The following is a 9,981-nucleotide window of genomic DNA, read 5'->3' on the forward strand; positions in this document are numbered from 1 at the left end:
GCTCAAATCAACTTTTGAGCTCTTCTAGTAATTTTTTTTCATTCTCTTTATTGCAGTTTTCATCTCCAGAATTTCTATTTGTTTAAAAAAAAAAATATATATATATATATATATATATATATATTTCTACCTATTGATGTTCTCTAGTCCATATAATGTCATTACTATAACTTCTTTTAATTCTAAAGCATTGTTTCCTTTAGTTAGCTAAACACATTTATAATAGCACCTTTGAAGTCTTTATCTCTAAGTTTACGTCCTAGGCTCTCTAAAAGAAAATTTCTCTGTACCTTTTTGTGTGTGTGTGTGTGTGTGTGTGTGTGTGTATGAGTCACACTTTCCTGTTTATATGTCTTATAATTACTGTTTGAAATGGGACATTTGAGATAATATAGTATTTCAACACTGAATATTGGTTCCTCCTCTGGGACTTAAATTTGTTGTTATTTACTTGCTTGTTTTGGCTAGTTCAGTGCAGTCTATATTCTCGGCAATGGGCAGCTTCTGATATCACTTCTCAGAGGGCAGGCACACAGCCACCCTAACTACCTCTTCCCACCATATCTTAAAGGGAATGAGATTTTAACTGAGCTCTCTTTATCTTTTCCTCTGATTTTTCTATGAAGCTTCTGAGAGTAATAAATTATTTTTTTTCAGTAAATATGCCTTCTGGTCTCTCAAAAAGTATCATGATATGAGACAATCCCATTTGATTACAAAATAAAATGAATTACCAAGCTGATAATAAGTCTCTTTTGTATTGGTCTTATGTGGGTTGAAGGAAAGAAAGAAAGAAATAAAGAAAGAGCACAATCAATCCATTTATTCTGATCTGTCTGTGAGTGGCCTAGCTTTCCATTTTTTGATGCAATGACACTTTGTCAAGCAAAAGATCACCTTACCAAAAATATAAACTCATTCAATATATGTACTTATGTGATTCCACAGTCATTTCCTTTATATAGTTAAATTATTGTTACCTATCTGAGTGAAAGAATGGCACCCAGCAATATCCTATAACTCATTATATCAAGTTAATTGGTATCTTGACATGGAGTTGCATGATTTGAATTCACATTACTATTTTAACAGACATTATGTAGGTAGGTGAGTGGACACAAGTTTTTAAACTTATGAAGTCAAAAGCTCATCTTTGGAAAACTCTTTCAAATGTTATATAGCTCATATATAAAAGTTGAGAGAAATTTTCCCCAAATTCCTTATAAGATTGAGTTGCAAATCTTAAACTTTCTAGACTGTTATTAACAATAACAAATATAACTACCAACCATATAGACTAGAAAGTAGAATTGGCTTTCAATTATCTCTATAGAAAATTAAATTACAAAGCTGTTTTCACATAAATAGGTGATCAAAATATCAAGCCAGGATTGTAGGGGAAAACGAACAGTTGTTCCAGACAGTTAATTGATAAATATGGTATGATTTCTGTCTGGATTTTTGTGTTACTTGGGGTCATCTCCAGCTTCTTAAAATATATAATGTGTTTAACTTATTTTCTTATCTTCAATATTTTCTTGGGTAATTGTAATTTTATATTATTTTTGTTAAAGAAGCAAGAAAAGAAAATAGAAAAAAATAGTAAAAAAATAAGAGTCAACAAAACTAAGATCTGTCCTTGATAAGGCTGTTGTAATTTTAGAATAGGTTATTAATGTTTTTAACAGGAAAAAATAATATAGCAAATTAAAACGCATTGTTTTCTGTAAGAGAAAAACCCTGGAAAAATTGCTCATCACATCATGGAAGTCCATTTTGATTCATTGGATGAAGGTAAGGCTTCTGTGTAAAAGGAAAGCTTGCTTGTTTCTGGTATTTACAGGCAAAGTAAAGAAAAATACTGCTATTTATGCATTGATTTTTAAAAAAGATTTTATTTATTTATTTGAGAGAGGGAGAGAGCCCTTGGGAGGGGAGAAGGCGGAGGGAGAAGCAGACTCCCTGTGGAGCTGGGAACCCGATGCAAGACTTGATCCTAGGGCTCCAGGATCATGACCTGAGCTGAAGACAGTTGCTTAACCAACTGAGCCACCCAGGCACCTTATTCATTGATTTTTGCTGATATATTATCAGAAGGATAAAACAATCTTAAAACTCTTGCAAAAGTATAATTATACATTGACATCTCAATTTTAATAATTTGGCATCTCATGCATATTTTACTATACAACTGAATTATCTACTTCAATAATATGCTAATTACATGTATAATGTAGTCGTTTTAAAACGTAAAACACCTTCTTTAAAAAAGATGTTTGAGCAAATTAAAAAAACAAGTAGCTGATTTTACATTTTTGTTAGAAATTCCAAGTGTTTTTTTAGAGACTATGTTTATATGTTAGTGTTTATTTTTTCATATAGATCAGACTTTTTCAAAATTTTTATTTATTTATTTTAGAAATAATGTATATACCCAACACAGGACTTGAATTCACAACCTTGAAATCAAGTATACTGGCTCTACTGATTGAGCCAGCCAGGTGCCTACACACATTTTAATTGTAAGATTGCCTTATAAGTGGCTTTATTAATATGTAAAAAGGAGAACAATCATTATTACAGCTAAAATTACATACTATATATGTATATATATATAAAATTTAAAAAACATAACATGATTAACAAGTCACATGACTTTTATTAAACTAATATGAAAAACGTGCATTTTATATATATATATATATATATATATATATATATATAGATGAAGACATGGGATCTCATTCTTCAGAGAAACAGGAGATCCATATGAAATGATAAATAGTATCAAAAGCATAGTCAAAGATACATGTAACAGAATAGAAAGAGTATAACATGATTTGGGGGTGGAGAGAAATTTGTTTCAAAAAACTTCACTACAATTAGTATTAGAAGATAAATTCTTATAGAGAGGAACACAGAAAACTGGTGGTAGATTAAATATAGCTCTTGTGAATTTCAGTGCATGGTAAGAGACTGATTGGAGTTCATTCTTCTCATAAATATATGCTATTGTTATGAGATAGAAACCTCTTGGTGAGTCAGAGAAAAAAAAAATAGTCACTTCCCAGTACTTATTAAACATCTTACTCTTATTTTAAAATTGAAGTACAGTTGACTTACAGTGTTATATTAGTTTGAGGTATATGAAATAGTGATTTGGCATTTATATATATTAAAAAATGATCTTCATGAAAAGTCTAGTTACTATGTCGCCATACGCAGTTATCACAATACTATTGACTATATTCTCTATACTGTACTTCATATATCCATGATTTATTTATTTTGTAACTAGAATTTTGTTCCTCTTAGTTCCCTTTACCTATTTAGCCCATCCCCTCACCTCTCTTACATCTGGCAGCCACCAGTTTGTTTTCTGTAATTTTTTTAATTTATTTTTTATTTTCAGCATAACAGTATTCATTATTTTTGCACCACACCCAGTGCTCCATGCAATCCGTGCCCTCTATAATACCCACCACCTAGTACCCTGACCTCCCACTCCCCCCTTCAAAACCCTCAGATTATTTTTCAGGGTCCATAGTCTCTCACCTCCCCTTCCAATTTCCCCCAACTCCCTTCTCCTCTCTAACTCCCCTTGTCCTCCATGTTATTTGTTATGCTCCACAAGTAAGTGAAACCGTATGATAATGTACTCTCTCTGCTTGACTTATTTCACTCAGCATAATCTCTTCCAGTCCCGTCCATGTTGCTACAAAAGTTGGGTATTCATCCTTTCTGAGGGAGGCATAATACTCCATAGTGTATATGGACCACATCTTCCTTATCCATTCGTCCGTTGAAGGGCATCTTGGTTCTTTCCATAGTTTGGCAACCATGGCCATTGCTGCTATAAACATTGGGGTACAGATGGCCCTTCTTTTCACTACCTCTGTATCTTTGGGGTAAATACCCAGAAGTACAATGGCAGGGTCATAGGGAAGTTCTATTTTTAATTTCTTGAGGAATCTCCACACTGTTCTCCAAAGAGGCTGCACCAACTTGCATTCCCACCAACAGTGGAAGAGGGTTCCCCTTACTCCACATCCCCTCCAACACATGTTGTTTCCTGTCTTGCTAATTTTGGCCATTCTAACTGGTGTAAGGTGATATCTCAATGTAGTTTTAATTTGAATCTCCCTGATGGCTAGTGATGATGAGATTTTCTTCATTTACTTGAGAAAGAAAGAAAGAGAGAGAGAGAGAGAGAGACAGAGAGAGTGTGTGTGTGTGTGTGTGTGCACAAGTTGGGGGGAAGGGCAGAGAGAGAAACAAACTCCCTGCTGAGCAGAGAGCCCATCAAGGGCTCCATCCCAGGACCTTCAGATCATGACCTGAGCCAAAGGCAGATACTTAATTAAGCCACCCAGAAACCCCTGTTCTCTGTATTTCTGAACCTGTCTGTTTTTGTTCATTTTTATTTTATTTATTTATTTATTTTTTAGATTTATATTTTTGTATCTGACATTTTACCTTTAGCATAACACTCTCTAAGTATGCCCATGTTGTCACAAATGGTAAGGTTTTATTCCTTTTTTATGACTCAGGAATATTCAATTCAATGTATGTGTGTATACATTATATATTTATCCTTATTGAATATGTCATTTGTAAATACCTTCTCCCATTCACTTCGTTGTCTTTTCATTTTGTTTATGGTTTCCTTTGATGTGCAAAATCTTTTTATTTTGGTATAATGTCAATAGTTAATTTTTGTTTTTGTTTCCCTTCCCTGAGGAGACCTATCCATACATATGTTGTTAAGGGTAATGCCCAGGAGACTATTTTCTACGTTTTAAGAGATTTATGGCTTCAGATTTCATATTTAGGTCTTTAACTCATTTTGAGTTTATTTTTTATATGGTATAAGAAAGTGGTACAATTTCATTCTTCTTCATGTAGCTGCCTAATGTTTCATTACCATTTATTAAAGGGGTTTCCTTTTCTCCATTTTTGCTCCTTTGTAGTAGATTAATGGGCCATATATAACTGAGCTTATTTCTAGGCAGACCACTCATTCTGTTCCACCAGTATGTGTATCTGCTTTTTCAGTACCATACTGATTTGATTTCTGTACCTTTGTGGCATAGTTTGAAATCAGAAAACATAATATTTCTAGCTTTGTTGTTTTTCAGCTTTTTTTCAATTATTTGGGAACTTTTGTGCTTTTATAGAAATTTTAAGATTATTTTTATTATTCTGTGAGAAATGCTCCTTTTTTTTCTCTTGATATTTTGATAAAAGATTGCATGGGACCCGTAGATTGCTTTGTGTAGTATGGATATTTTAACAATATAAATTCTTAACCATGAGCACAGTGTATTTTTCATTTATTCGTGTTGTCTATAATTTCTTTCATTAACATCTTATAATTTTTAGAGTACAGTTCTTTCACTTTATTGATTAAATTTATTTCTAGGTATTCTTTTTGAGGTGATTGCAAAGGTATCATTTTCTTAATTTCTTTCTGAAAATTTGTTACTAATGTATAAAAATGCTATAAAATTCTGTATATTAGCTGTATCCTGTGACATTATTGAATTTATTAGTTCTAACAGCTTTTTGATGGAGTTTTTAAGGTTTCCTGTATACAGTAGTTTGTCATCTGCAAATAATGACACTTTTACTACTTCATTTCCAATTGGATGCCTTTTATTTCCTGTATGATTGGTGTGGCTAGGACTTCCAGTACCATATCAATTGAAAGTGGTGACAGTGGGCATCCTTGTCTTGTTCCTTGTTATAGAAGAATAGCTGTCAGCTATTGAGAATGATTGTAGTTATGGGTTTGTCATACATGGCTTTTATTATGCTGAAGTATGTTCCCTCTATAGTACTACTACTACTCTTCTTCTTCTTCTTTTGGAATAGTTTGAGAAGGACAGATATTTACTGAACTTTAAATGTTTATTAGAATTGACTTGTGAGGACATGTGATCCTATTTGTTTGTTGGGAGGTTGTTTTGTTTTAAATTACTGATTCAGGGGCGCCTGGGTGGCTCAGTGGGTTAAGCCACTGCCTTTGGCTCAGGTCATGATCTCAGGGTCCTGGGATCAAGTCCCGCATCGGGCTCTCTGCTCAGCAGGGAGCCTGCTTCCTCCTCTCTCTCTCTCTGCCTGCCTCTATGCCTCCTTGTGATCTCTCTCTGTCAAGCAAATAAATAAAATCTTTAAAAAAAATAAATTACTGATTCAATTTTATTGCTAATAATTGCTCTCTTAAGATTTTATATTTGTTCACCCTTTAGTCTTGGAAGATTTTATGTTTCTAGGAATTCATTCATTTCTTCTAGTTTTTCCCATTTTTCTTAGTGTGTCCCCCTATTTTATTTTTATGAGTCAGGTTAAGGATTTATCAATTTTATTTATCTTTTTGAAGAATCAGCTATTAATTTTATTGATCTTTTCAATTACTTTAGTCCTTATTTCATTTATTTCTGCTCTAATCTTATATTCTTCAACTAAATTCAGGCTTTGATTGTTCTTTTCCTTGTTCATTTAGGTTAAATTGTTTGAGTCTTGTTTCTTGAGATGGGCCTGTATCATTCTAAATTTCTCTCTTAGAACTGCTTTCTTGCATTCCATAGATTTTCAACTAGTGTGTTTCCATTTTCATTTGTCTCAAGTACTTTTTGATTTCCTCTTTGATTTCTTTATTGACCCCATTGTGGGTTTAGTAGACTGTTATTTAATCCACATGTGTTTGTGTTTTTTAAAATTGGCTTTATGTAATTGATTTCAAGTTTCATAACATTGTGGTTGGAAAAGATGCTTGATATGATTTTCATCTTCTTAAATTCATTGAGACATATTTCATAGCCTAACAGGAAAATGTTCCACGTACATTTGAACAGAATGTGTATTCTCCTCTTTTCCTATACTCTGTGTATCTAAGTCTTATGTATCTTTTTATGCCACAGTTTCCTTATTAATAATCATTTAACATAACTTAACATAACTGGAGTATTAAAATGTATTGCTTTTATTGTATTACTGTCAATTTTTCCTTTTATGTCTGTTAATTTTTGCTTTATATATTTAGGTGCTTCTAGGTTGGGAGCATAGATATTTAAAATTGTTAAATCCTCTTGTTGGATTGATCCCTTTGTCACTATGCAGTGCTCTTCATTGTCTCTTTGTTACAGTTTTTGTTTTAGTGTCTATTTTGTCTAACATCAGTATTATTACCCCTCCCTATTAGATCATGTGCACTGAAAGCCCATGAGAACAAGCTCTGTTTTGAGTAGTATGGTACATATACAGGTAAAACCTGTATTTCCTAGTTATCCTCTGAAACACTCACTCTATTTGTGATTAGAAAAACCTGAGGTTTGGGGAATATAGGACATCAAATAAACTGTTCAAAATATTTGTTATTTACCATAGTCAAAAACAGAAGGATAGAGGAGGGATAAGCATGTGGACTTTGGAGCCATTTAGATTTGATGAGTCCAGGCCCCATTACCTCCGGCTGTGTGATTTTAGATATTTTACTTAATCTGGACATTTCTCTATCTTTCAAATGGATTTTATATATATATATATATATATATATATATATATATATAACTTAAAATTATCATAAGTATGGATGCATATTTCTAGAGTCCAAAAGCTCCCAAAATAAAAAATATATATATAAACTTATTTGGTGGCAAACACTTTACTTATTATAAGTAGTATGGCTGCTAATATGTTTTGTAAAGAACACATCAGTATATTTGATTACAAGATATTGCTCCCTATCACCATGTTAAGCTGATCTTATGGTTCATTATGCGCACGCACACACACACACACACACACGCTCATAGTACCATTCTAAACTCTAAGATTTCTGAAATCCAAAGCTGCAAGGAATTTCAAATAAATAAATGCATATATGGCCTCTAGTAGTCTGGGATAAATTACAGTAGATTTGCAATAATCAAATTTAATAATATAATTTGATAAAAACCTGAAAGATACTAATTCTAACATTTTCCAAGGATTTTAGACCAGACTCTCCTTATGACAATCCAGTGCATCGGATCACATTTTCTTTCCTTTTTTTTTTTTTAAAGGTTTTATTTATTTATTTGACAGAGAGAGGGAGAGATCACAAGTAAGCAGAGCAGCAGGCAGAGAGAGGGGGGAAGCAGGCTCCCTGCTGAGCAGAGAGCCTGATGTGGGGCTCAATCTCAGGACCCTGAGATCATGACCTGAGCCAAAGGCCAGAGGCTCTAACCCACTGAGCCACCCAGGTGCCTCGGATCACATTTTCCATACATATTCTGAATATATATGCATATGAAGACTGGGGTCAGGTTACATAGGAAGAGAAGAATCTAACATTTCTTTATTTGTATCTAAATTGCAAAGCTTTTTAAACACAGACTCTTACAATTTCAGAAATCAAAATGTATTAACCTTTGTGCTGGTGAAATGGAAACACTCTGGCTACTGTGAATTATTTTATTTTTTTACTTGAAAATTCATGCACACTGAGTTACTATCTTTTTTCTCTCCTAAATATATGATTTTCTTGGCTCAATTATTGTGATGAAAATTGTATAGAATAATCTCTTCTCCTCAAAGCAATTATATTAATCATAATCAGACTCCAAAAACGTTAAAAATGGAGTGTATTTTGGAGATAGCTACTAACTTTTTTAGCAAACTGAAGTGTATCAGTGTCTCTATTAGTTTGGCTGCAGCTGTAAATATTAATACCCATTTTAGTAACTCCTTGCTATAGTAAGCAGATACACAATTACTTCAGTAATTTCATGACTTTCTTAAACTATCATTGCCTTTAGTACACTTATTATTTCACATTTTGTATTTTAAGACTACATCTCAGTATTCAAATATTATTTTAAATAAAGAGGAGTTAAAATACGTTTTCATGCTTATGATCAAACTTGGAGGAGTATCAAAGACAGAAAATTACTCATAACCAAGATATGGTATTTGTTAAACATTTCAAACTGGATGCCAGATGGTGCAATTGTAACTAATAGTGTATCTCTGGTGTAGCACTATTCCCTCCTTTTGCAAGAAGTCACCTTTCTGTGATGTGGTAAAAGGTTGTTTATTATATCTAATTGAAGGATACAGATTTCAAACTGTGTGTAGGTGATACATGAAATTTTCACTCCTGCTGATGAGCACATTGACCTGCTGTGTAATTCTTTAAATTGATTCAATCAAACCCATGCTGTTTGTGCTTTTAATTGATTGAATTAAAACAGCATTTTTAAACTTTTAATCATTCCATTAGACAGGGGTCTTTTTGCTTGTTTATGCTCAAGATGTGTTGTGGCGTTTCAACTTGTGATGTCACACCAAAGGAATAGGTGATACATCAATTTATTTGGCAGCAAGGATAGAATGTAGCATCATCACAAATTTAAAAAGGACACTCTTATTTTTGGGTTCATATTGCAACTTTCCAGAAGGAAATGAATAGAGGTTCTACATTCCCTGAATATTTCCAACTGTATAGATCATCCGACGTCATGGTTCCCTCATGCAGGATGAGTCCTACTGGAGTCACGGAAATCATTGATGATTAAAAATTTCCACAAAAAGACATACAATTAAACTTGAGAACTATACAGACATATGTGGCCTGGAACTAAAGCCTCACATTCTCATCTCAAAGCACATGCCAAATGCATGGTAGGGGGAGGGTGGGTATTGTCCACAAGTGGTGACAGCATGTAGGTGCCTTGTCTATAAAGAGGTCAAAAACTGTAATCAAACTCTAAACATTGCCCATCATTATTCCATGACCATGCTTAGAGATTCTAAATAATACTAGTGATAAAATATGCCTCCTAAAAATATCTTCTGAGGCTGAGTTCTAAATAATTGTTGTGGTTATTGTGAATTTTAATAATATACATATAAATATGCTTTATTATACTACTCTTTAATTAACATTCCATGATTCATGTAATCTAATTCAGAGAACCTCCAGATATACAATTGGTT

Source organism: Mustela lutreola, chromosome 1 (genome assembly GCF_030435805.1).
Source record: "Mustela lutreola isolate mMusLut2 chromosome 1, mMusLut2.pri, whole genome shotgun sequence".
NCBI classification, from domain to species: Eukaryota; Metazoa; Chordata; class Mammalia; order Carnivora; family Mustelidae; genus Mustela; species Mustela lutreola.